The sequence below is a fragment of the Rhinatrema bivittatum genome, chromosome 2 (assembly GCF_901001135.1).
Source record: "Rhinatrema bivittatum chromosome 2, aRhiBiv1.1, whole genome shotgun sequence".
NCBI classification, from domain to species: domain Eukaryota; kingdom Metazoa; phylum Chordata; class Amphibia; order Gymnophiona; family Rhinatrematidae; genus Rhinatrema; species Rhinatrema bivittatum.
In genome coordinates, this window is record NC_042616.1 from 481,514,523 (window position 1) to 481,540,881 (window position 26,359).

General features: G+C 45.9%; 1 protein-coding gene and 1 long non-coding RNA gene across 3 annotated transcripts in view; one reads left to right on the top strand and one right to left on the bottom strand.

The window, feature by feature from the left end:
- Nucleotides 1-26,359, top strand: part of DUSP22 (dual specificity phosphatase 22) — a 197,661-nt gene that overhangs the window by 78,589 nt on the left and 92,713 nt on the right. The window lies entirely within an intron of this gene.
- LOC115085014 overlaps nt 16,486-26,359 on the bottom strand; it is a 67,512-nt gene continuing 57,638 nt past the window's right edge. Inside the window, exons 2-3 of the long non-coding RNA XR_003854691.1 lie at nt 19,426-19,489; nt 16,486-16,644 (exon numbers count right to left, since the gene is read on the bottom strand). This is a non-coding gene — a long non-coding RNA (uncharacterized LOC115085014). The remainder of the gene's footprint in view (nt 16,645-19,425; nt 19,490-26,359) is intronic.

Here is a 26,359-nt window from a genome sequence, read left to right on the forward strand (position 1 = left end):
TTCTCACCACCGACGCTTCCAACCTCGGATGGGGAGCTCATGAGAACGATCTACAGTCACAAGGATTTTGGTCTCCAGAGGAAGCCAAACACCAGATAAATTTCCTGCAGCTTCGAGCAATGCGATATGCTCTCAGAGCTTTTCAGGATTGCCTATCAAATCATGTCATCCTGATTCAGACGGACAACCAGGTGGCCATGAGGTACATCAACAAGCAGGGAGGCACAGGCTCCTTCCTTTTGTCTCAGGAAGCTGCACAGATTTGGGCGGAAGCACTCTCCCACTCGATGTACCTCAGGGCCACCTATTTGCCGGCAGACAAACCGAGTCGTGTCTTCCAACCGCACGAGTGGTCTCTCAATCCCTCGGTAGCGACCTCTCTCTTCCAGCAATGGGGTCATCCCCAAATAGACCTCTTTGTGTCCCCTCAGAACCACAAAGTGGACAATTACTGCTCCCTCATTCGGACCGAGCGCTCTCAGCCCAGAGATGCATCCTCCCTCTCGTGGGCAACCGGTCTGCTTTATGCATTCCCTCCACTTCCTCTTCTCTCGAAGACTCTCATGAAGCTCCATCAGGACAAGGGAACCATGATCCTGATAGCACCTCACTGGCCACGCCAAGTGTGGTTTCCCATACTCCAGGATCTCTCCATCCGCAGGCACATTCCCTTGGGAACAGACCCGCATCTGATCACTCAGAACGACGGATGTCTACGCCATCCCAGTCTTCAGACCTTGTCCCTGACGGCATGGATGTTGAAAGGTTAATCCTTCAACCACTTAACCTTTCAGATTCAGCTTCTCATGTCCTGATTGCTTCACGGAAGTCTTCCACAAGAAAGTCTTATTCCTATAAATGGAAAAGGTACACATCATGGTGCACTTTGCAGTCCCTTGATCCCTTTTCCTGTCCAATCCCAAGGTTTTTGGACTATCTCTGGCATTTATCGGAATCAGGTCTAAAGACCTCGTCCATCAGAATGCTTGTCAGTGCGGTAGCCGCCTTCCATAAAGGTGTCGGGGATGTCCCTATATCGGTACAACCCTCGTAACACGTTTTCTTAAAGGTTTGCTCCATATCAAGCCACCTTTACGTCCTCCGGCCCCTTCTTGGGACCTTAATCTGGTTCTCGGGCGGCTCATGAAACCACCATTCGAACCTCTTCACTCCTGTGACCTAAAATATCTCACATGGAAAGTGATTTTCCTTTTGGCTATCACATCAGCTCGCAGGGTTAGTGAGTTACAGGCCCTAGTTAACTATCCGCTTTACACTAAACTCCTGCAGGACCGGGCGGTACTCCGCACTCACCCTAAGTTTTTGCCTAAGGTAGTTTCGGAGTTTCACATTAATCAATCCATCATACTACCTATCTTCTTTCCCAGGCCCCACTCCAACCCAGGGGAACAGGCTCTGCATACCCTTGACTGTAAACGGGCTCTAGCGTTCTACCTAGACCATACAGTTGCCCACAGGAAGAGCACTCAGTTATTCGTCTCTTTCCATCCCAATAAATTAGGGCAACCTGTGGGTAAGCAGACTCTCTCCTCCTGGTTGGCGGACTGCATATCTTTTTGCTATCAGCAAGCAGGCATTCTTTTTCAAGACCGTGTTAAAGCACACTCTGTGAGGGCCATGGCGACTTCAGTAGCACACCTACGATCGGTGCCACTTCCTGACATTTGCAGGGCTGCCACCTGGAGTTCTCTCCACACTTTCGCAGCCCACTATTGCTTGGACAAAGCCGGAAGACAGGATTCCATCTTCGGTCAATCTGTCCTGCGTAACCTATTTCCAACGTGACGTACCCTTCCGCCTGCCCGGTGGGATTCAGGATGCCCTTTACCAAATTCCCCCCAGTTGTTGTGCCTGTTGCACACCGTTGGGTACATTTGGTGCATGTTCGGACATCCTCAGCTCGGTACTTGCCCATATGTGAGGACTACCATCCTGCTTGTCCAGTGAGAAAGCAAATGTTGCTTACCTGTAACAGGTGTTCTCACAGGACAGCAGGATGTTAGTCCTCACGAAACCGCCCGCCGCCCCGCGGTGTTGGGTTCGTAACGTTTTCTTGATTTATTTTTTCGGCACTGCCTGTAGCTATCAAATAAGACTGAAGGGGGTCCCCTGCTGGCTGCAGGGTTAGTGCCATGCTGGGCATGCCCAGTAGGGGCCAGTCAAAGTTCTGGAAACTTTGACAGAAGTTTTCTGTGATTGGGCTCCATCCTGATGATGTCACCCATATGTGAGGACTAGCATCCTGCTGCCTGTGAGAACACCTGTTACAGGTAAGCAACATTTGCTTTATCAAGGTTGCCTCCACAGCCTCCAAACAGCATTTTTCAGTGCTATAAATAAAAAAAAAAAAGAAGAATATTTTCTTCAGAAAATGGCTATGTTTGTTACTGCTGCCTTGGTCCAAACCACAACCAGGCCAACTGTTATCATTGTGGCTTGATGTTCCCACGTTCTCAAAAATGGAGGACCTGGAAAATGGAGGAACTGTGCAAATCTCTGAGATGCTGCATTCTATCCTCTTCCCAGAATGTTGCATCATCTGCCTCTCCCCTATGGAGTTGAGCAGGAGCTCCTTCAAAATATCTTCCCTTTTGGCAAATGAAGCTGAGTTATCAGGGTCAACCAAAGACAAAAGCAATATTCTATGGAATCACCCGGGCTGAAAAAACACCAAGTCTTGGCACTGTTGATGCAGCTGATGCATTACTCTCCGGCATATCAGTCCCTGACGGATGGTATATCAGCCCCATTGACGCTTAAGTCCTCGACACATCAAGCCCTAAACCACTTGATACATTGAGCCTTGACACCATTATCGCTTGAAGCATCTGAACAGGCTTCTCCTTCCTCGCTACATCATCCCACAGTGCTTTCAATGCAACTATTTGCAAACCTATCGTGAACTTTCTTAGTGTCATGGGTCAGGCAGGCTCAGTGTATCCTGCACCACGGACCTCGGGTCCCACCTTCATCAGCTACCAGGAGGATTCTTGCACTACTCTTCAGTGAGTACCTCTGTTTCAGCTCTCCATTTCCACCCACCAGATTTGGCTTATCCCACTCTGCGGAACACTACCAACGTTGTAAATCCGGGTGAGACTTCTACATCTGAGACTGTCTGAGCATATTGGCATCTTGCTGGACTTCAATGCCATTCCTTCCTGCACAATTACCATCTATCTACAGCAGTACAATAAAGCTTTTCATCTCCAGTGTCTGCTTTCTGAGTCTAGCCTATCACTTTGGTTCCCCACGGGGCCCCTCTCCTGGGAGGAATCATCACCACTGCGACTAAGAGTCTACACTATGCCACAAACCCAACACTAACCTCTCTCCCTATATTTACCGGGTTCGATTTATAGCCGTTGGCTATGATGTAGGAAAGAGGGTTTTGGTAAAGTAGGGAGATATATGTCAGAATACCCCCCTGAAAGCCAAATCTTTGCAGGACAGAAAATAAATAGGGCCAAGCGACTCTGTCAAAAGCCTTTTTCGAGTTGAAACCTATGGCTAATGCCGAGGTCTAGCTGAGCTGTTTTGGCAGATCCGCAAGGCTGTGAGTAATGTAATTATATATGAACTTGCTGCCCTGCCTTTAACAAAACCTTTCTGGTGGTTAGAGATAAGCATAGCTAATATAGTACTGATACTGTTTACCAGGGCTTTGGCTAATATTTTACAGTTGCAGTTTAGCAATGAGATGGGGTGGTAGGAAGAAGGGCTTTGAGGATCTTTTCCAGGTTTAGCTAATATGGTAATATGTGCCGTATTGAACCCTGGTGGGAAGGAGCCAATGCTTGTGCACTGATTTAAAAAGAAAAAAAAAAAAATCTGCCATATGGACTATATGAAATTTGAGTATTTTGTAAAAGTCATACGATAAACTGTCGGATCCTGGGGATTTTCCTGATTTACTTTCAGAGATAACTTTAAGGACTTCAAACATCCGAAGAGGGTTATTTAGAAAGGTTAGTTGGACCTCTGAAGGTTTAGGTAGTGGCAAGTCTTTAAAGAACTCCTCCTCCCTCGACCGTCACTGTGTGTCGTTGGTGTATAAGGAATCGTAAAACTGTTTGAATACTTACAAATCTCCTCCTTGGAGGATACTACTTTACCGGAGGTTGCCTTCATATGTTCAATAATAGTTTTTCCCCGTGCTACCCTCACTGTCAGGTCGATACTGTAACGTGCGGTTGAATATTTCCCATCTGTAACGTGCTGTGAGCGCACAATTCGGACGCGTAAGGCAATCCAGTGATACAGTCTCCAGTTTCACGCGTCCTTATCGCTTCTTAAAACAGACGCATAACCCTTTCCGCATGCAGCATGTATATGATATGTAAATGAACGAATTAGCTGTATAATGAAGGAATTAGCTATTCCCCTCCGATACTGTGACACGCGCTCAGATTATCTCCTTTGTAACCCGCTATTTTGCCGCGTCCTTAACCTGTTAGTTTACCGCCTACCCTCTACTTGGTGTTAGTGTGGTGTTCGAAAATTAAAACGGGAATAAAGTGTAAAAAATGGGAGTAAAACCAAAGGGAGTAAAGTGTAAAAAACCATGGATAACATTGCAGCGTAAGTTGTTTATATATATGTATAAATACCTGTCACTTTCCTGTCACTTTTCGAATCCCCCAGGCGTGCGGTCATCGAGGCGGCGGCGGGAGCTGGTGGTCGGATGGGCACCCGTTCATCCAGGCGGGACGGCGGTGGGAGCCGGCGGGCGGGTGGGCGCGCGTTGGATCCAAGCGGCGGCGGGAGCCGGCAGGCGGGTGGGCGCGTGTTCGATCCAGGCCGTGGCCGGGCATTCATCCAGGCAGAGGGAGCCGGCGGCGAAAGCGGCCTCCGGAGGCCGCCTTCGCCGCCGGCTCCCTCTGCCTGGATGAATGCACGGCCCCCGCCGGACGTGAATGAATGCCCGTGCGATTTTGGCACTCAAGGCGTGACTTCACGACATGTGACTGCCTTGAGCGCCGAAATCGCACGGGCATTCATTCACGGCCGGCGGGCGCCGTGCATTCATCCAGGCAGAGGAGCCGGCGGCGAAAGCGCGGCCGCCGGCTCCCTCTGCCTGGATGACGTCACGACGCTTGACGTCACGGCATGTGACTGCCTTGAGCGCCGAAATCGCACGGGCATTTATTCACTGCCGGCGGGGGCCGTGCATTCATCCAGGCAGAGGGAGCCGGCGGCGAAAGCGGCCTCCGGAGGCCGCTTTCGCCGCCGGCTCCCTCTGCCTGGATGAATGCACGCCCACCCGGCCGCCGCCTCCCTCTGCCTGGATGAATGCACGCCCACCCGGCCGCCGCCTGGATCCAACGAGCGCTCACCCGCCCGCTGGCTCCCACCGCCGCCTGGATGAACGGGCGCCCATCCGCCCACCGGCTCCCACCGCCTCGATGACCGCACGCCTGGGGGATTCGGAAAGTGACAGGTATTTATACATATATATAAACAACTTACGCTGCAATGTTAATATTAATTTTCGCCCTGCGCCTTGCTTCGGGAGGGGGGGGGGAACCATCCACTTCCTGGTGCCTGTCATTTCAAATGTCATTTGAAATGACATTTGAAATGACAGGTACCAGCGTACCCAGGATACTGTATAGGCGCTGTATTAGCGCCTATACAGTAAAATGGGTTGCGCGGGCCTAACGCTTCGCAGCCGCGGCATGCATTTGCATGCAATTAGAAGAGAGTATCGAGCGGTAGGTGAAGAGAACTGTGCGTGCGGGGAACGAGGGTGCACCCGGCACTGCCGCACTGTTTCTACTGCGGCCTTAGAGTATCGATCTGTGTGTTGGCAAGATGCTTCCCTGCCTTGTTACCGTATCTGAATAAATTGTGCTCAGACACTTATAGGATGTGTTGGGCCCTACGATGAAGGAGTGTATTGAGACTTTCTAATGCCGATGTAAAAACATACTTATTTTCCTAGGTGGGAGACTTTATTAGGTTGTCCTTGGCCTTGCTTAAGTTTGATTGTAGTTAAAGAATGGAGTTATTGAGAAGTTTTTTCCTCTTTACCTACAAAGGCTATAATTTCGCATCACATAACTGCTTTTCCCGTCTCCCATCTCCCATAGGAGTTGAGGATCGGAGGCGTGCTGCTGATTATGAAACATAAATTCTTCCCACTTATTTTTCAAAAAGGTTTGGATTTCTGGGTCTGAGCTCAGAAAGCTTGGAAATCTCCAGAAGGTGTTGGTCCTGTCTCTAAACCCAGAGCAGTTAGCTTGACCCAGATGGGAGAGTGATCTGAAACAACCTGTTGTCCAATTTCTGCTTGGGAGATAATCGGGAAACTTTGTTGGGAGACTAAAATGTAATCAATTCGAGAAAGCGAGGCATGGGCCCTATAAACATGGGTAAAATCTTTTTCACCTGGGTGAAGGACTCTCCATGCATCAATTAATCCCAACTGTTGGCATAGGAAAGTCTGTCCTTTCTGCTTGAGTGTTTTTCCCCTTTCCGTGGGTGGGCATTTGTCAATGGAGGGATCAGCGGCCCAATTGAAATCCCCATCAGAAATAAATTCCCTTGGGAATTTAGTACCAACAAGTTAGAGCTGGGAGAAAAAGGTTGGGAGTATTTGTTGGGGGCATAAATGTTGCATATAGAAAGTTCCCTTTCATTTAATAATCCCTTGATGAAAATGTACCAGTCTTCTTTATCAGGCAAGATCTGAAGTATTTTAAAATTTAGTTTTTTATGCAGTAGGATAGTCACCCCAGCCTTTTTATCCTTGGCCACCGAGGAATAGCAAGTTCCCACCCAATTGCTACGCAGCTTAGCACTTTCTGCCACTGATAAGTGTGTTTCTTGGAGACAAGCTATGGAGGCCCCACATCTCTTCAGATGTTGCAATACTTTTTTCCTTTTTATGGGAGATCCCAACCTATTTACATTCTAGGAAAAAAATGTGTTTTATCCATACCTAATGGATATGAGTAAATGTTTGTGTTTAAGCTCCGTAATGCTATAATTCAGTGGAGACCCCAGCTGGCCTCCCTGTTTTGGCGGTGTCTCCTTAGTGGAGACTTTGTCTAGTGATATCGTTATGTAATGCATATGATTTGTGAAGCTGCAGTACAGCAATATTGTCAACCAGCAAAGACACAAGTATACAGAGACTGGGTACCTTCTGATTAATATACAGAATATACAAACACTGGTAACTGAAACACCCTTCCCAAAAAGCCCTCCCCTCCTCGTAAATCCCTCCCAACAAATATGTTCCCCATAACTCGTAGGGGAATGGAGTTGTGTGAATACTGTGATTGGGCACCACACCCCACCTGATAAGAGTGTTATACTAAATGTATTAACACTGATTCCATCATTTTGATCATCAGCTAGTACTTAAACCAAGCAGTTCAGGCCGACCTTATTTGTATTAAAAAAAAATTAACATAGATATGTAGTCCGTCCACTCATTGAGAGTCAAACACAGCCAAAAGTCTTATAGGATGGATCATTTCTTTCCCCATGCAACTGTAAGTTCCATAAACTCACAATGTAACAAAAATAATAATAGCATGAGAGATAAAAAAAAAAAAAGAAGGGGAGTCACGTGATGTGGTGAACGGGATCGGACGTTTCTGAACCCGCTCCGGTCGACCAGGCTCCCCTTCTCCTCCACTAGCTGGTCAAACCCGTTTTAACGCCGCCTCTTCGAACTGAAACGCTCAGCTTATGTCGATTACCTCCTTCATGTCCAAGTCGCCCTCGCCCATGCCTCCCAAATTGGCGAAACGCGAGAAAGACAAAAGCAAGGGGCCAGATCCCAAGATGGCGCCCGCGGCGGTGGAAAAGGTGCCGGACGGAAATTTGCAGGTTACTGCATCGCCATCCCTCACTGTAACCGAAATCAAAGATGCGGTTTTAGCAGCTTTGGACTGCAAACTTACCGGAATATCGGACCAAATCGGGGCTCTCCGAGAAGTACTTACTGACTTTGCTCCGCGGCTCAATCATGTGGAGGAACGGACGTCCGCGATGGAGGATGACATTACAGCACTACAGGGGAAAGTGAGTACCCTTGATCAATTGCTCCAGGAACAGATTGCAAAGACTGACGATCTCGAGAACCAGGCTCGCAGGTCCAATATCAGGTGCCTGGGTGTCCCTGAAACGGTGGAAGAAACTTCGGCCCTCCCTTCTAAAATGGCTGCCAGAGGCTTTAGGCCTACCGGAGTTGGAAGGGGTGCTGGACATTGAGCGGGCACATCGCGTGGGAGCCAGGGGCTCAGATCCGTCGCGACCCAGAGTGGTCATTATGAAAATCTTTAACTTTCACCACAAGCAATTGATAATGCAAGCTGCGAGGAAATGCGGTACACTACAGTTTCAGGGCGCAAACGTCCGTTTAGCGCCAGATTACTCAGCGCGAGTGGCAGCCCAGCGTAGGGCGTTTGCTCCAGTGTGTAGCAAGATAATTGAGAAAAATCTGCGTTTCACAATGCAATTCCCAGCCAAGCTACGTATCAACCACGAAGGGAAATGGCGTACATATGCAACCGTCGAGGAAGCAGCGAAATTTCTTGATACTTTGAATACCGGTTCATGAGCAGCAGCCTCACACAGAGGTGTTACTACCATATGGAGGCGGAGGGAGAGTCCTGGGACGCCGAGCACTCATGTTTGACTCCACTACCCTGACCTATGTGTCTGGGAGGGTATTTTGTTGTTGGGGATAAAGGGGAGGGGGTGGGGGGTAGGGCACTGGTATCATTTGTTATGTGTATGTTTTTGAATCATCTCTTTCTTTTTTCTCTATGGTATGTTGGTGTGAGGGCTTTTTTGATTAGGCGAGTCCTAAGACAGGTTTGGGAGGGTGAGTTAGGCTGGGAGCTTGCCCTTCTGCTCATTAGCATGATATCATGGTTTACGGGTCAAGCTGGCAGTGATGGGTAGTAAGTGCAGGATAATTTCCTGGAACGTGGACGGCTTGGGCACCCCTATTAAGAGGAAGAAAGTTTTCCAGCACTTGAAGCGGTTAAAGGTGGGGATAGCCTGTCTTCAGGAAACCCACTTAACTGTGACAGAAAGTAAGAAACTCTGCAGGGAATGGGCCGCTGCCTGCTATTTCTCTGAAGCGAAAGGGAAAAAAGGTGGTGTGGCACTACTAGTAAACAAGAATGTGCCCTTTACCCTTGTTAGGGAAATGAAAGACCCTGATGGTCGGTTCCTAATTGTTATCGGCACCTTAGCGGGTAAAATGGTAACCATTGGTACTCTGTATGCCCCGAATGTGCCAGATCCCCTATTTGTTACCAAGGTGGTCAATTTGTTATTAGCTAACGCACAGGGTGATATCCTTCTCACTGGTGACTTTAACAGTGTATTTCAAGCTGAACTGGACAAATCCAATATCCCAAAAAGTTTTAAACAAACAACAGACTCCGGGGTTCGTCAGTTTTCCACACGACTAGGCCTCTTGGATGTTTGGCGTCTGCTCCATCCCGGGGACAGAGAGTACACTCACGTCTCCAGGGCGCACGCTACCATGTCCAGAATAGATTACATACTGCTTCCTAGATCTGTGTTTGACAAGGTGGATAAAGCAAATATTGAGTCTATTGTGATTGCAGATCATGCCCCGGTCTGGGTTGACCTTTGGTTATCTACTATTAAGGGGGGACAAAAGACATGGCGCTTCCCTGGGTCCTTGCATACCGATAAGGAGTTCCACACTTACTTGCACAGGAAGTGGGAGGATTTTGCGCAGGCGAATGAGCAGCATAGGAGCAATCCCGCACTGTTTTGGGAAACGAGCAAGGCAGTTCTCAGAGGGGAAGTGATAGCCTATTCTATTGCACAGCGGAAAAAGCTAAATGCCCGTATTTTGCAATTAGACTCGCAACTCCAAGCAGCACAGCGCTTATTAGCGCAATCCCCTTCTCAGTCCCATAAAGAGGCATATAAAGCGTGCCTTCTTGCCCTAAACTCTCATCTTCATCTCCGGGCACAGAAATCGTTAAAGGCCTCTGACCAATTTTTCTTTCACTATGGGAATAAATACAGTAAATTACTGGCTCGGATGGTGGCTATAAAAAGGAGGAAGACTTTTATAGGGGGTCTCAAGAACCACCTGGGCCACTCGGTCACTTCTTGAAAGGATATCTGTACTGTTCTGTGTAAGTTTTATGAAAATTTATATACGGAAGACAGAAAGGGGGGCAAGGCGGAGGAAGAGGCGTTTTTCCAGGGTCTCCTGCTGCCTCAGGTCCCTGCGGATAAATGGGAATTTCTTAGTAGGCCCATTACTGCCGGCGAGGTCAGGGGGGTTATTCAGGCTGGGAAGAACCACAAAGCTCCGGGGCCTGATGGGTTCACCATAGAATATTACAAAATTCTCAGCTCCTCACTGGTGGACCCTCTAGCGGCTTTCTACAATCAGGCCTGCGAAACGAATAGTTTCCCCCCGCAATTCAATACGGGGTATATTACTATTCTCCCTAAACCGGGGAAAGACGCTACTTTAGCGTCCTCATATCGCCCCATATCTCTCTTGAATTGCGACTTGAAATTGTATGCTAGGATTCTGGCATTGCGAATGAACTCCGTTTTGCCCTCTATCATCTCCCCTTACCAGGCGGGTTTTGTTGGAGGTAGAAATGCGGGCGGCCATGTCATCAGGTTGCTCTCTGCCATAGAAACGTCACACTATTATAATATTGAATCAATGGCAGTGGGGTTCGACTCAGAAAAGGCCTTTGACAGGGTCTCCTGGGAATATATGTTTTCAGTCCTTCGACGCTTTGGGTTCCCTAACCAGCTGATACAAGCGATCTCAATTTTATATAAGACGCCACTGTCTCACATTGTGGCGAATGATACCATCTCAGAAGCGTTCTGTATTGCACATGGGGTGCGGCAGGGGTGCCCATTGTCCCCTATATTATACATTCTGACCTTGGATCCACTACTAAGGAAATTGGCAGAATCCCCTCTTATTCAAGGTCTTCATTACAAGCATGGGTTGTTTAAAGTGGCGGCTTTTGCCGACGACATGTTGGTTTTCCTGTGCAATCCTGCTGTCTTGCTTCCCCATGTTTTACACTTCCAAGCCATGTTTGGGGAATTTGCTGGGTTAAAAATTAATGTGGAAAAATCTGAGGCTTTGGATATATTGGGGACCTTAAAATCCACCTGGGATGGTGCGTTTCCCTTAAAGTGGGTAACTGCTTCTTTAAAGTATTTGGGCATCCACGTCCCTGCTTCCCCTAGTCAGTTGATTGGGTTAAATGTTATTCCCATGAAGCAGAAAATGCTTAAAAATCTTCTGGTCTGGCGGGATTTGCCACTGTCCCTTTCAGGGAAACTCCTGTTAGTAAAAATGATGGAAATCTCGAAATGGTTGTACCTTTTTCATATGCTACCGGTTTGGCTTCGGAAACAGGACGTTAAAGACATCAATAAGGGGTTACAGCAATATCTCTGGAATGGCAAGAAGGCCCGTATACCTCTTAAAATGTTAATGTTACCTAAAGGTCAGGGGGGACTCAACTGTCCGGACATAGAACGCTATAATCACGCATGTTTGGCCCGCCATCTCCGAGACTGGGTATGTCATTCGACTCTGTACTCTCCAACAGACCATTACACGGCTTGGTTGTCGCCACATGCCCCGGGTGCCACTCTGCACCTATCAGACTCTTTACTTCCCAAATTAATAAGTGGCAGTGTGGTGGTACGACCTATGCGCCAGATGTGGCAATCACAATGTAAGCAGCTCAAGGTGCCTCAGGGATCATCATCTTGTTTACCTATAAGGGGATATAAATTATTTCCACCTGGCATGACGCAACTGATATTTCAGACGTGGACATCTAAAGGACTGCACAGTCTGCTGCAATTGCTTACGCAGGGGACCGGTCAATCTCAGATCTGCAGTTTCCAGGATTTAATGGATAAGTTTGCTGTTCCAAAAACTGACTTTTACGGCTATTTACAGCTTAGACATTTTCTGTTGGAGGAGCAGAGGGCGAATCCGGCTTTCGCACATGGATACAAAGTGTGGGACTTTCTACTGGGGGAAGATGGGAAACGCCAGTCAGCTTCACAATATTACATGGCTCTGATGACGTTGTCTCCAATACAGCACTTGGACAGGGTCGTAGCGAAGTGGAATAAGAGCTTACCCCAGGATATATCTCCTAACGATTTGCAGGACTGTTTTCTCTCTATACCTCGACTGGTGGCCAATGTTACTCTTCGTATTCAGACTTACAAGTTTTTGCATCAAGCCTTTTACTCTCAATGTCAAGCTTATTATATGGGACTCACCAAGGACAGGCAATGTACTAGGTGTACTGTTGGGCACCCAGATTTATACCACTGCTTTTGGATCTGCCCCACGGTGCAGGTCTTTTGGACATCTTTGCAGCGGCTGGTTCGTTCCATGTGGGGAATTCCTCTTCCTTTGGACCCCCTCCTTTGGTTGTTCGGGTTTTCCAGAAAAACAGACTCAATATTTACCAGCAGCCAACAATGTTTTTTCCGGAAGATCATCCTCATTGCCCGGGATGCGATTCTGGCTCAATGGCTACAACCAATACCGGTTTATAATAAGGAGTGGACGGCCAGATTTAATAAACTAATGCATATGGAACTGCTGATGGCAAAATCTATTTCTCAAGCAAAATATACGAAAGTGCGCCTTCTATGGCAGGCATATATTGCTCTTCTGCCAGCAGAGGACTCTGGAGTACTACCATGATAGGGTCAAGCATCATCTGGCTTCCATCCTGTCTGAGCTTTCTTTACTTGGCATACCTAACTGATCTGGGAGCCTTGTTACATCAACACGTTCATTACTTATGACTTTTCGTTTTTTCTATCTGATACCAGTGCAGAGTGGGTGGGGGAAAAGTGGGATACTGTGTCTTAGTGTAATATGAAAAAATGGTTAACAGCTGGTTGTACCGTGTAACATGTGCTACGGGGGATTGGTATCGTTGAGCATATGGTTGACCCCCTTATTTGGAAATTTAATGCGGTGATATGTCTCAGCCGATGTCCACCCGTGTTGTTCTTGTTGTTTATTTACTGACTGTTCCAATAAAGATATTTACACAAAAAAAAAAAAAAGAAAAGAAGTAAAGGGAAACCTTACATAGTTAAATAATTAAATATCGCTCTATCATCTCTTATTTCTCCAAATTGCACGGGCGGTAGTCTCCAACTAGGTGTCTGTCCTTGCCATCTTGAGAGGGGTTCGCCTCTAGTATACTTTTGTTAAGTCACCACTCGGTAATGAAAAGCAAAAATAGAAAGCATAAATAAAAAAGAAAGAATTTAGCGTGGCAATAGCTCAAGTTCTTGGCCCTCCTTAGCGTTCAAGAGTGAGGAGAAAATAACATAGCAAAGAGAGATAGCTCTCTTTGGTTGTAGGCCCTGGTCTTCTAAAGAGGCTTTGGGCGGAGACAGTCAACACCTGAAACAAGAAATCATAGGTAAATTATGCCTAATGTGGGTGTGACTTACTACTGCAAATAAAGCCGAAAGTTTCATTCTTGTCTTTTTGTTGATTAAGATCCAAGTCCTCGATCTTCCATATGTCCATAACAGTAAACAGAACCATAAGGTCATTTACTTTGGCAACTCGGACTTCATTTTAGGATCCTCCTGCTGGCAGTGCATCCAGAAATTTTTGAGCTTCACCCGGGAGCTCGAAGGTTGTAGCTTGACAGTCGTGCTATAACCGCAGTTTAGCGGGCTAAATGAGAACAAACTTTATTTGTCGTTTAAATAGGCTGGAACAAACTGGGGAAAATGTCTTCCTTAGCGCCACCGCCTTCACTGAGTAGTCTTGCATGATCCATATACGGTGCGATTGGAACTCTAGTCTGGGGTATTTCCGCGCAGCTTGAATAATTTTAGCTTTGTGTGCATAGCTAAGAAGCTTAGCGATGACTATCTGCAGTCGCGTGTCGATAGTTTTTTTTGGCACCTAATCGGTGTGCTCTCTCGATGTGAAGCTGGTTCTTAAGTTCAGGAAGATTTAAGGCCTCTGGAATCCAAGTTTCCAATAATTCTCCTAGCTTGTAGTCCTTGATCATTTCTGGAAAGCCTAGGAATCTTTAATTTGAATGCCTTGATCTGTTCTCCAGGTCTTCTAGTTTAGATGCTTGTTCTTCCATAGTTTTATCAAGGGCTGCCATTTTAGCAGTTGCTTGGAGGGAGTCATCTTCTAAGACTGATATGCGCCCTTCCACTTGTTCTATACGGGGTCCAAAGTCGGCTAGTGCCGATTTCACCTCGTCCAGTTGGGTTGAGATCCCCACCAGCTTCTTGCCCAGTGCTTTCCAGACGATCTCTTTAATTTCTGTCAGCATATGGTCGTTTGGAGGTTGATCCGAGGCTCAGTCTTTTGCTGGTGTCGCCACCGCCATCTTGTCCTCGGGGCCTCGGAGTTTTTCTCTTTCTTTTTTCCCTCCACAAACTGGCATTATCGGAGGGGACTTATGCATATAAGTTGTCATCGACATGTGTTGATATGGTTGCTGTAGGTTTCTCTCGTCAGAAGGTCGGTAAAGCCTCTGAAAAGGTGTGTAGTGGCAGTGTGACGCCTGGAGCTAAGGAAGGCATGTCTTTCCTAGCTCATTCACATCACATGACTCATCTTTCTTTTTTTTTTGTTGTTTTTATTTTATTTAGGATGTGATTATAAATATTTTATGACGTTTATAAACATCTTTGTGCTGGAAATTTTTGTAGGTGCTAAATTTGGAGATATTAAACCCCAATTATTAGTCTTTCAGGTATATATAACATTAGGAAGAAAGGGTATATTTTAAATGAAGTGTGAATGTTCATGACTCAGATAGATATTATAGAGATGATTAAGCATAGAAACCTGTTTGCATCCTGCTGCTTGAATGAACAAATGTAGCAGAAGTTCTGGGAGGTAACAAGAGTTGTCCTCAAATTAACAGTGAAGCCGTTTTTCATCTCTTCGGTTGGCTGTGGGTTTTTCCCCATTTTAAACAGACTAACAATATCAAGACATGTAAAGGCAAAAAAAAAAAAATAAAATCATTCTGAATTTCCATTTTTTTTTTCTTTTTTTGAACTGGCAGTTTCCTCTTGATTTGTTGAGCTTCTAGCTCAGTTGGAACCTTGTTGAGATCTGGAGCCATAAGCTTTCATTAAAAACTCTCCAGAGACTCCCCCCCCCCCCCCCCCCCCCCCCCCCTATTTTGTATCTCCTTCCAATTTACTGAAGTCTAGTCATTGCAGTGCCAGTCCTTGCTCAGAGGCCATGCATTCTGGACTTTTTTCAGAACAATGTAATTATAGATCCTAGAACTTCTTTCTCCTCCCCCGTACACGGGCTATGAACCTTGCTTCCCATAACAGCCCCAGCCAACCCAAGAAGCACAAAACCTGAGTGAGCAATCAAACTCAGCTCATTCTATCTCTGCATGCCAGTGGATCAACCCCTTGACTTTACTCTTAATGAGCCTGCATGGGGAAACGCAGAATAATAGAACTTAATAATCTGCTCTATCATAGTGGTAGCTACCACTGGGTGATAGTATTGCAGGTATTTGTATGCTTTATGTAGTATTGTTTGGTATTATATGGCTTGTTTTTAATATGCTAGATGTAGGAAAATCATAGGTTTTACGACATATATATTAAGGGAATTGATCACCTCCCTCTTTTATTTAGGGGAGGGGCAGTACAAATCCTTTCTGATCTGCCATTGTTTGTTTACTTACTTATTACTTTTCACCACCATCATCTAACATAGGTCATTATATGGGTCACTTTCCCTTTCTCTCCACAGATGAGTACATGCTGTGGAGGTGTTGGGACTAAGGTTTGGTCACACATAATCAGATGGGTTTCTTTTGCCAAGTGTGTCCACTCTCCCCCACCCCTTCCAGCACTATTGTAGTTACAGCATTGACACATGGTGATCTGGAAACCTTAATACTGTATTTGCTGACGAATTATAGACTGTCCTTCACTCCCTTTGCAAAATGTTTGCCATTCTCAGCATACTTCAGGCACTAGAGAGCTTTTCATATGGCAGCATTATTCTCATTACTGGAATTGTTTGTTTGATGAATTCTATCAGGTCCATCTAGAGTCCTCTGTGTGCTCATGAGCAAATCATTCATCCCTACACTGCTATGAGTTATACTACTACTTTGGTATTTTAGGACTTGGGTGATTTCTTTTCGCTATGCTGTTTCCTTGTTTCCTTTTCTCCCAGAAGAATGTGTCGTTTGAGAATATTTATGTAAGATCTCTCTTGCTTTCTGGAGTTCTATGTCTGAGTTCAGTGAAGCTGATGTTTTCTGGTTAGGAAAGGTGAGGGGGTTGTAACAGATAAGTTATCTGAGCTTGGTGTTAAGGAGTCAGATAGATCTATAATTATTCTAACTTGAGTTTTAGCATTAATAGAAAGGTGGCATGCAGTCATTAGCAGTGCAGCCAAATTGGTTTATTTACTGAAAAGTAAACACATTTGCATGAGTCATGAATTCAACAGCTTTAATGCTGTTCTTGAAATTAACACAGAGGACAAACTGGTGACAGGTTTTCGGCAGTGAGGTGGACTGGACATCCTGTTCAGACTCTCACGGTTTCTTCAAGCAACTAAAAAAAAAAAAATCACTCTGTCACTTTTATCAAATGTAAAGCCCATGTCTCTTTTTTTTTTTTTTTTTAAAGTATACTGAAATTCTTCTAAATATAAATAAATCTTGCAGTTCTCATATTGTGGCTTGATAGCGTGTGATTTTTTTTTTCTTTTACTAACTTGAAAGAACGCACCAGATGTTAGAGGTTTATTATTTGCATCCGACAGTACAAATTTAAACCAGGGGTTAACGCCAAGTTAAAAAAAAAAAAAAAGTACATTTCTTGGAAGTCATTGATGGCATTCTTCATATCAATTCAGAAAGTTAAACTTTGACATGTTTTGGTCTTGTGCAGTTATACATACAGAGAAGAGAACATATTAAGACTTAATATTTTTGGTTTTCTCACTATGCTGTTTTATGAACAAGCAACTGAAATGTAAAGATACAAATAGAGTCCTGCTTCATGAACAAGCAAGCAAAATGAAATGATATAAGTATAGAGATTTGAGTAATAATTTTTTTAAAGGATTTTATTTGCAAATATATATAAAAAAAATTTTTTAAAAGAGTAATCACTAATATTTTTCAAGAGGAAGAGACATGATTAAAAATTTGCACCAGCACTAAACTAAATGGTGCAGGTATCATATATGATCGATCTCTGATCACATTTTCAATAGTGAGTGGTGAGTGGCTATTCAGTTGTACTATTAGCAAAGTGATAATTTGTTCTTATAAGCTTAAATGTTTCATACAAACTCTGATAGTCCTTTTTGAGGGTTCACAAATTTTATTGGAGGCTTCTGATTAAAATGTAATGTTTTTCTTCCTCTGAGGAATCGTGTATTAATTCAGACTGGGCTTTAATGATGTCCAGGATCAGTTGCTTAAAAGATGGATTCTTTAAAAGCATCCCTAACCTAATTTCAGGACCATTGAAAGGTTAAAAGGCAGGATCCTTGGTTTCTTTACCATACCATCAGGCCGATTCAATAAGAAGCACGGGAGAACGAGCGCTCTGTGTTGAGCGCCCACTCTCACAACGTGCGCCTAGCCATCTCTCCTGGGCGGCGCGATCCTGTATCTAAATGAGGGGTTGCGCTAAAAGGGAGGCACTAGGGATGATAGCGTGTCCCTAGGGCCTCTGTATCAGCAGCAACCCAGGAGAGGTGGCTGTTAGCAGGTTCAGGAAACGGACGCTTAATTTTACGAGAATCGGTTTCCGAACCCGTTGACAGCCATAGGTTAGGAAAACGGACACTGGTAAAATTGAGCGCCGTTCTAACTTCACCGCCTGGCACATACATTTTTTTAAAATTAATTTATTTTAAACATTTTTTGATTCCTCCAACTTAATATCGCTAGGATATTAAGTTGGAGCGTGTACAGAAAAGCAGTTTTTTCTGCTTTTCAGTACCACTTTTTCGGGCTGCTCAGAAAGTTAACGCCTGCGGATTGGCTGCATATTTTACTTTCAGTATCTCGGGTGAATAACTAATAGCCTCATCAACATGCATTTGCATGTGATGTGCCCTATTAGTTTCCTGAGGAGGGGGGGTGGCCGCCCATTTTCAACACGCTAAACCCCTTACAGTATAAGGGGTAGTGGACGCGTGTCGAAAACAAGCACGTGTTAGTTAAACAGTGCGCTCGGACGAGTGCACCTTAAGAGTATCAGCCAGCATGTATACTGTTATAGTACTTCCTAAGGGCCTGATTTTAAAAAGCATATGTAAAACTGGGTTTTATGTGTGTAAATGCACTTTACTTGAGTAAATGGCTTTTGAAAATTGCTATAATAGTATGTTATGTTAATGTATGTGACGCCTTTGAAAATTACCTCCTAAGGTTTTTAAGGATTTTTCTGGGTTGCTTTTGTACATGGATTAGTATAGCATTTTCAGATTAAACTTGTAATAAATCTGTTGCCTGCGGTGATTGTAGCTAAATTGCAGACATTTAATAACATAGATGGCAGCAGATAAAGACTAGCTCATGTAATCTGCCCATTTGAGTGGGCAGTTTGCACTGACACAACGCGTGCTGAGGTTTCAAGCTCTCACCCTCCTCTATCTGCAACACATGCATGTTCTACTATGGATATGCTTTATTTCACCTATATTTACACTCAAGTCCAGTGCCACATAACTTTATTTCTGCTATGAAGGAGGTGTAACTTAAAAAAAACCAAACCCCAAACCGGTCATTTCTGAATGGTTTAAAGCACGTATTTGCACGCACATCTCTTGGCCCTGACCTGGAATGACCATTCCCCGCCAAAACCACACCGCGCATGAAGGTGGCTTTTAAAATTCAGCACATGCGCGCATATCCTAAATGTGCATGCATTTCCCAATTTTTGGCACATACCCAACTTCTAAAATTTCACCTTTAAATGATTTCTGCTTTGGGGAAAGTGTCGTGTTCAGAAAGTGCTCTCACCTTTCATAGCATGCTGATTATGTAGCTGTATTTAGCTTGTGCAGACAGGCTGAGCGTTTAGCAGAGAACAGTGAATTTTAGAAATTTTACTTAAAACTCTCTCTTGTTTCATCTTTTGACAAACTTGAAATCCTAATACTTGCTCTAGTTTTTATTCGCTCTCACTGTATCGGTTTAACTGTAAATATCAGTTTCAGAGTACAAAACATAAAATCTAGTTTTGGTGGTTACTGTCTATTGAAATACAAAACTGAAAAAAATATAGGTTTTTAACTGCGTATTGTACTTTTCACTATAGCGGAGAGCGGCAACAGCAGGTAGTGAAACACAGCCTGAGTTTAATGATTATTACCTGATGGCAAGAGACTTGCTGTGACTAGTGTGTACAGTAAGGAGATAAGTCCCAGGTACTGTAGCTGTAGTAAAGAGTGAAAAGAAAATATTACAACTGAAGCAGCAGTAACACCATATGAAAACCCTTGAGATCAATATTGAAAACTATCAGAGTATGTAATTTAGACGGATAAAACTAAGTTACAAGGGATAGTCAGCAACACGGCTATGCCGCTGAGTATCCAAATAGAAGTTGCTACTTACTCGGATAAGTTATAGTCTGCTAAATTAGATGTGCTCTATGGCAGGTCTAACTTATCTGGTTAACTTACCTGGATAGCAGCGCCACCCCGATCCGCCCACTGCCTTTCTAACAGTTCAGATAGCCAGATAAGTGACTTATACGACTATCTAGTGGTTGCTGACCTTAACTGAATATTCAGTGGCCGCTAGATAGCTGGATAAGTCCTACTTACAGACAAATTAATGCATAAATACCAACATTTTGACAGGTTTTAGCGACAAACATTTTGTATGGCAGCATGAAGCAGAGGGAGAGGATTGGGAAGCTCTCCCCCTGTGCCCACATAAAAGTTGTATTAAAAAAAAAATGTATGTATATATAGAGGAGGAGGATATCCTCCCCTGCCCTTACACACTGTTCCTGCTTAGAAATGGACAGGTGATGGCTTTCAATCCTGGCACATAAATAATAGAAATTGCTGCATAGAGTATGTAGGAGTAACATGAAGCTGTCTGCTGTGAGCTTTACTAAGCATGGGTTCTCATGCAGTTTTGAGAATTGTTTTTCATCACTGACAGCTAACACTGACAGCTCTACGTTTGAGTATTCTGTTACTGAAGACAGCCTTTGTCCTTTTGAACCTCTTGCTACGTAGCTTTTTACAAAACCATTTCTCTTCTCTCTAGATCAGGGGTTCCTAATCTTTTTGGGTACAGGGACCCCTTTTCAACATCCAGAAATTTTAGGGACCCCATCCTATCCTCACCAGTCTTGTTCCCTGCCCCTTAACTAGTCTTTCTCTCCCACTAGCCCTTCCCTCCCTATCAACCTCTCCCATCTTCAGCCTTTCCCTAGTCTCACTCCCTACCCAGCCCTTCTCCAGAAGTCTATTCATCTCAACTCCACCCAGCTAATCTCACCAGTCTCTCTCTCTTATCCCAGCACATCTTCTCTAGTTTTTCTCGTCCCTCTGCTGCCACCCCACCTGCCCCTTTCTCTTCAGTCTCTCTCCACCAGATTCTTTCCCCATTTCCTTCCCATCACTCTCTCACTCTCTTACAAGCTCCTTCTCACTAGTCTCTCTACCTTCCAGGTATTAACCCATCATTCTCTATCTTGGCTCCTCCATTATTTATTTATTTATTTATTTTCTTTTATATACCGACATTCGATCGAGATATCATATCGGTTTACAGATAACTGAGAGAATAGGGCGAGGTCCGCCCTATTTTTACATTGTAACATGGTAACTAGTCAAAATAACAATGAGAAGGGTATCTATTTTAACATTAATAGGATTTAAACATTTGTAAGAAAGGAGGTGATAGTAAATAATATAACATAAATGATATATAAATATAAATAGAGAGATGTTATGCAGTTAGGCATAAAGAAACCTTAGGATTTAAACATATGTAAGATAGGAGGTGATAGTAATCAATATAACATAAATAATATATAAATACAGAATTGCTATGCAGTTAGGCATTAAGGAATTATAGGGCAGTTTACGTTGCTGTGAAGTAGCTTGCGGATGGGAAGGGGAGGAAACAATGAAGGGGATGGTGGTGGGGAGCAGGGGGTGGTAGGTGAGGGTGGGTAGGGGGGGACTAGGGGGGAGGTGTGGGAGGGGGCAGGGGAGGGAGGGAGTGTGCGTAGGGCCAGGGGGGGGAGAGGTGTATTTGGCAGGTGGGTTTCGTTGGGGGGGGGGTGTGATGGATACGGGAGGGGGGTTAAGGGTCTGGCGGGAAGGCTTTTCTAAATAACCATGTTTTAAGTTGTTTTTTGAACACTTGGGTGGAGGGTTCATTTCTGAGCTGGGGAGGGAGGGAGTTCCACAGAGTTGGGCCCGCTATTGATATGGCTCGTTTGCGGGTGGAGTTGAGGTGTGCAGTTTTGGAGTTGGGGACGGAAAGAAGGCCAGTGTCTGTGGACCTGAGATTTCTTTGTGTGGAGTATGGGCGTATCGCGGTGTTTAGCCAGTTCATTTTGTTGTTGTTTATTTTTTTGTGGATGAGGGTGAGGGTTTTATATTGGATTCTCTGAGTGATGGGCAGCCAGTGGAGTTCTTTTAGTGTGAGTGTGATGTGGGAGGATTTTTTTATGTTTGTGATGGCTCTAGCGGCGGCGTTTTGCAGAACTTGGAGGGGTTTGATGTGGATCTCTGGGAGGCCAAGAAGAAGTGAGTTGCAGTAGTCTAGTTTTGTGAAAATAATTGATTGTAGGACTGTTCGGAAATCCTGCACCTGAAGAAGGGGTTTGAGTTTTTTCAGTGTTTGCAGCTTGAAGAATCCATCTTTAATCGTGTTGGAGATGTGGCGTTTAAGATTGAGTTGGCTGTTAAGAGTTACGCTTAGGTTTCTTGTGAATGGTGTGTGTATGACTCCTGGGTTGTTTGAGGAGGTGTTGTTGAGGGGTGATGAGGGACAATCTCTCTCCCTGTCCCTCAGCCTTGCCCCACCAGTTTCACTTTTTCCCAGCCCCTTTATGTATTATTTATTTATAGACATTTTATATTTCACTTTTTTTACACAGGTGAATTACAAAACAAGTTTTAACTAAGTTATAGTACATTGGTCAAAGGTCATTTACACTCACAGTTGAATCAAATTTACAGTGGATAACATTCAGAGGCCAGGGTGCATGACTTAAAATCCTTGCTTGACAGTTCTGGTAGATAGGTAAAAAAGGCTGATGGTCTTTGCCGAGGGGGCTGTAGGGGAAGGTGTGGCCAAAGAGCCATGCATTAGCTTTTTTCCTGAAAGTGAGGTAAGAAGGCACGAAGTCTCATACAAAATAGTCTAGGCAAAGTTAGTAACATAGTAATGTAATAATGATGGCAGAAAAAGACCAAATGGTCCATCTACTCTACCCAGCAATTTGCTTATGATAGTAACTGCTGCTGCATGCAGGTTACCCCCATCAGCTGCCAGTCCACCCATTCTCTCTAACCTCTTCCCACCAATCTCGATCTGTCTCTAGCTCCTCCCCATTCAATCTATTTCCCTTTCAACATCTCCCCAGCAGTCATCTCTATACTTTGTACCAATAGACCTGTCAGAGAATTTTCAAAGGAAAATTCCCTGTGGAGTTTCTCTTTGAAAATTCCAAGACTGGTAGTATCACAGGTAGTTTAGTACTCACAGACTTTACATGCAGGGATTTCAGAAAGATCTTTCTACCCCTCCCACCCCCACTTTAATCTCTGGCAGCTGACTTCCCCACCTTCCTCATGATCCCTAGTGGTTATCTCTCCCTCCTGCCTTCTCCCATGGCTCTTCCTTGAGTGCCTTCTCTCCTGCTCTGCTTCTTCCCACTCTTTGCCCCTTCCTGATTGTCTTTCTTCTTGCCATCTGCCCCTTTCAGCCCCTTTTCCAGTCCTTTTCCTCCCAGCCTTCCTGCATGGTCCCTTCTCAAGTGCCTTCTTTTCTGACCTCTTCCAGTTTCTCCTTCTTGAATGCTGTGATGTATCATACCTTACTCCTCTTCCTCAAGGCTCCTTCTCAAGTGCTTTCCCTCCTGTGCTCCTTCCTCCTGCCCTCTATCCCATGATCCTATCTTGAGGGTTCCCCCCCCCCCCCCCCAATCCACTCCTGGTCAAACTACTCTCTGCAACTTTTTTCCCTCACTGTCAAGCCATCAGGGCAGCCAGAGCATGTCACAGTGCCTGTAAATGCTCCTCAGAATTATGGCTCTGCTTAACTCCTCTACAATTCATGTGGAGCAGAGGCTAATAAAGGTGCTGCTGGCAGCACATTTTTTTAGCTGGTTTCAAGCTCCTCATGATGGCAATTGGCCCCACTCTTCCTTGGCTCTTCTCCATGACAGTTTGAGCTTCTTATGGCAGTGATTAGCTGCACTCTTCCCCTCCTCTTTTCTACATGGGTTTGGGCTCCTCCGGGCCATAATCTGTTTCCTCTTACTGTGGGATTAGCTAGTAGCAACCTTAGCGCAGAGGTCAGCCCATTCTTATTCTCAGCAGCAGCACTTTGCCACCTTTCTAGTGGACCCATAATGGTTTTGTGGGCCCTTAGGGGCTCTGTGGACCCCAGGTTGGGAACCAATGCTTTAGATCAAGTTTCTCTTACTTAAAGTAATGTACACACCCAGGTGAATACATTTGGATATGGATTGTTAGTAACTCTAGACCCTTTTAATGTTAATAGATTTTAAAATATCCATAAGGAATATGATAGTTAACAGTGTGTATTTCCAGGTGAATTTTTATATTCTCCTAGGACAAGCAGGATGGTAGACCTCACATGTGGGTGACATCCAATGGAGCCCAGCACAGAAACTTTGGCTAGCAGACTGACCATGCCCAGCCTGCTACTATCCGCGCGTCCATGCAAGGTCCCCCTTTAGTCTCTTCTTTTCCATGGTGCAGTTGCCTCGCGGTCCATGGAATTCCAAATTTTTTTAAATCTTTCCTCGATTTTTCGAGTTGCCTTTTCAGTTCCTCGTCAGGTACCCCTTCACGGTTGGTGCCCTCCCGTTACAGTAGGTCCTTTTTTGGCCATTTTCTTCAATCTTGTGGTTGATTTCCTGACTCTCCGCCCTGCGATGTCCGTCGATCATCAACTGCACGTCGGGTCTTTTTCATGGCGTCGACCAGAACATGTCCGTTACGGATCCACATAAGGTTTGTATCTTCTGCCTGGAGGCCTCGCACAATGTCCGTGGCTGCCATCTGTGCGATCAGATGACACCCAAAGGGCGACTGGTGCGCCTCGACAAGATGGAGAAACTTTTCAGAACCCCGAAATCCTCCACGCCTGTGTCAGTCTCTTCAACGCCCAAGGATCGCTAGGAACCATCTCATTCGCTACCTCTCAAGATCCCTCTAGCTAGCACCCCCAAGGATCAGGGAGAGGGGATCGATCCTCAGTAGTCTCTCCCCGCCCCCAAACCTCGGGGTCATTGACCTCCTTGGCACTGGGAAAACACCGGGCCGAGCACGGAAAAGATCCCGAAACACCGGCACCAATCACCGTCCCGACACGTTCTGGTTCCTAAGCGGCATCGGCGGCTGGCAAGCCACCATCAAAGTGGCACTGGCCACCGGAGGCCCCAACCTCTGGTGCTCCCAGTAGCCCGAGGCATTCCCCACTGATACTGGTGCAGGGTGCCGTGCCACCTCGGGGACCAGAGGATGAGCCGGCGATGCCTCTTCCCCCTCCATCAGTCCTGACCACTCAGGACTTCCAGAAGGAGTTGGACTTAGGGTGCAATCGGCAGTGCTCAAAGCGCTGCACAGCATTGAGCTTCCGGCGCTACCGGCCCCCATACTGGTGCCCGAGCCTCCACCATCGATGTTAGCACCTCTGTTAGAGCGTCTGGACGTCCTTCTTGGTTTTCTACCGATGCAACCTGTGCCCATGGGGCCTCCGATGCCCCCCACCGAAGCGATCCCGATCCTCGGGTCTCCGAGGAGGATGAGGCTGCCAGGACCGGCTGCCTTCGCCCACGATTCCTCGAGCCACCGCCGGACCCCTCCAGCTTACCATGGCCTATGATCCCCTCGATGCTGAGGGACTTATTGGTGCCGTCTGTGCCCCTGCGGCCTCCGAAGCCCTTGGAACCCAGGGCTGATGCCCCTCATAGCCCTCGTCCTCAGCACCCTGGCCCAAGTGAGGAAGAGTGTCCTTATGACCCTTGGGGGTGATGACTCCACAGACTCATCCTCCGAATATTCCGACCCCCTCTAGGAGCCCTCTCCTCTAGAGAAGAGGCGCCGGTTGCCACCTGAGGACCTGTCGTTCATGGGGTTTGTCAGGGCTATGGCTGAAGCCATCCCCTTTCAGCTCCTCATAGAGGAGAACGCACTTCACAAGATGCTGGAAGTCCTCCAGTTCATTGGCACTCCTAAGGAGATCGTGGCAGTTCCAATCCATGATATTTTTAAGGAACTCCTCCTCCGTATTGGGAACACTCTATCTCCACCTCCCCAGTTAACAGAAAGGCCGATGCTGCCTACCTGGTGCAACAGACCATGGGATTCAAGAGGAGGCAACTCCCCCACCAGTCAGTGGTCGTGGAGTCCGCCTTAAAAAAGGCCCAGCATTCCCGCACCCATGCCTCTGCTTCTCCGGGATGCGAACATAGGGAACTTGACACCATAGGGAGAAAAATGTTCCAAGGCACCATGCTGGTTGCCCGCATTGCTGCCTACCAACTTTACATGACTCAGTACAACCACAATCTCTGGAAGCGTGTCTAGGATTTTGTGGAGGGTCTACCCCATCAACAGCAGGAAGTACTTGCTGCCATTGCTTCACTGGGCCTGTAAGCAGGAAAACAAGAAGTGCATCCCATCTATGAAGTTTTTGAAACTGCAGCCCACTTAGCCACCATGGGCATCGGTGCCAAATGGATGGCTTGGCTCCAAGCCCCAGACCTCCAGCCGGAGGTCCAGTATAGGCTCACCGACTTCTCCTGTACAGGTGAGAATCTTTTCAGGGACAAGGTCCGGGATGCGATGGCGCAGCTGAAAGATCATCATGAGATCCTCCAGCAACTATCTGCTAGTCCCTCAGAAGGGCCATCCTCCACCAGGAAAACCTTCAGGCAAGGTTCTCATAAGCCCTTCTTCCAGCAGAGGAAGTATTACCCTCCAGCCATTCAAACTTGCACAACCTGGACCAGTTCCAGGTGTCACCCCAGCAAGCCTCGGTCACTGGCTTTTGTCTAGCGGCAAGTGAGCTTAAGT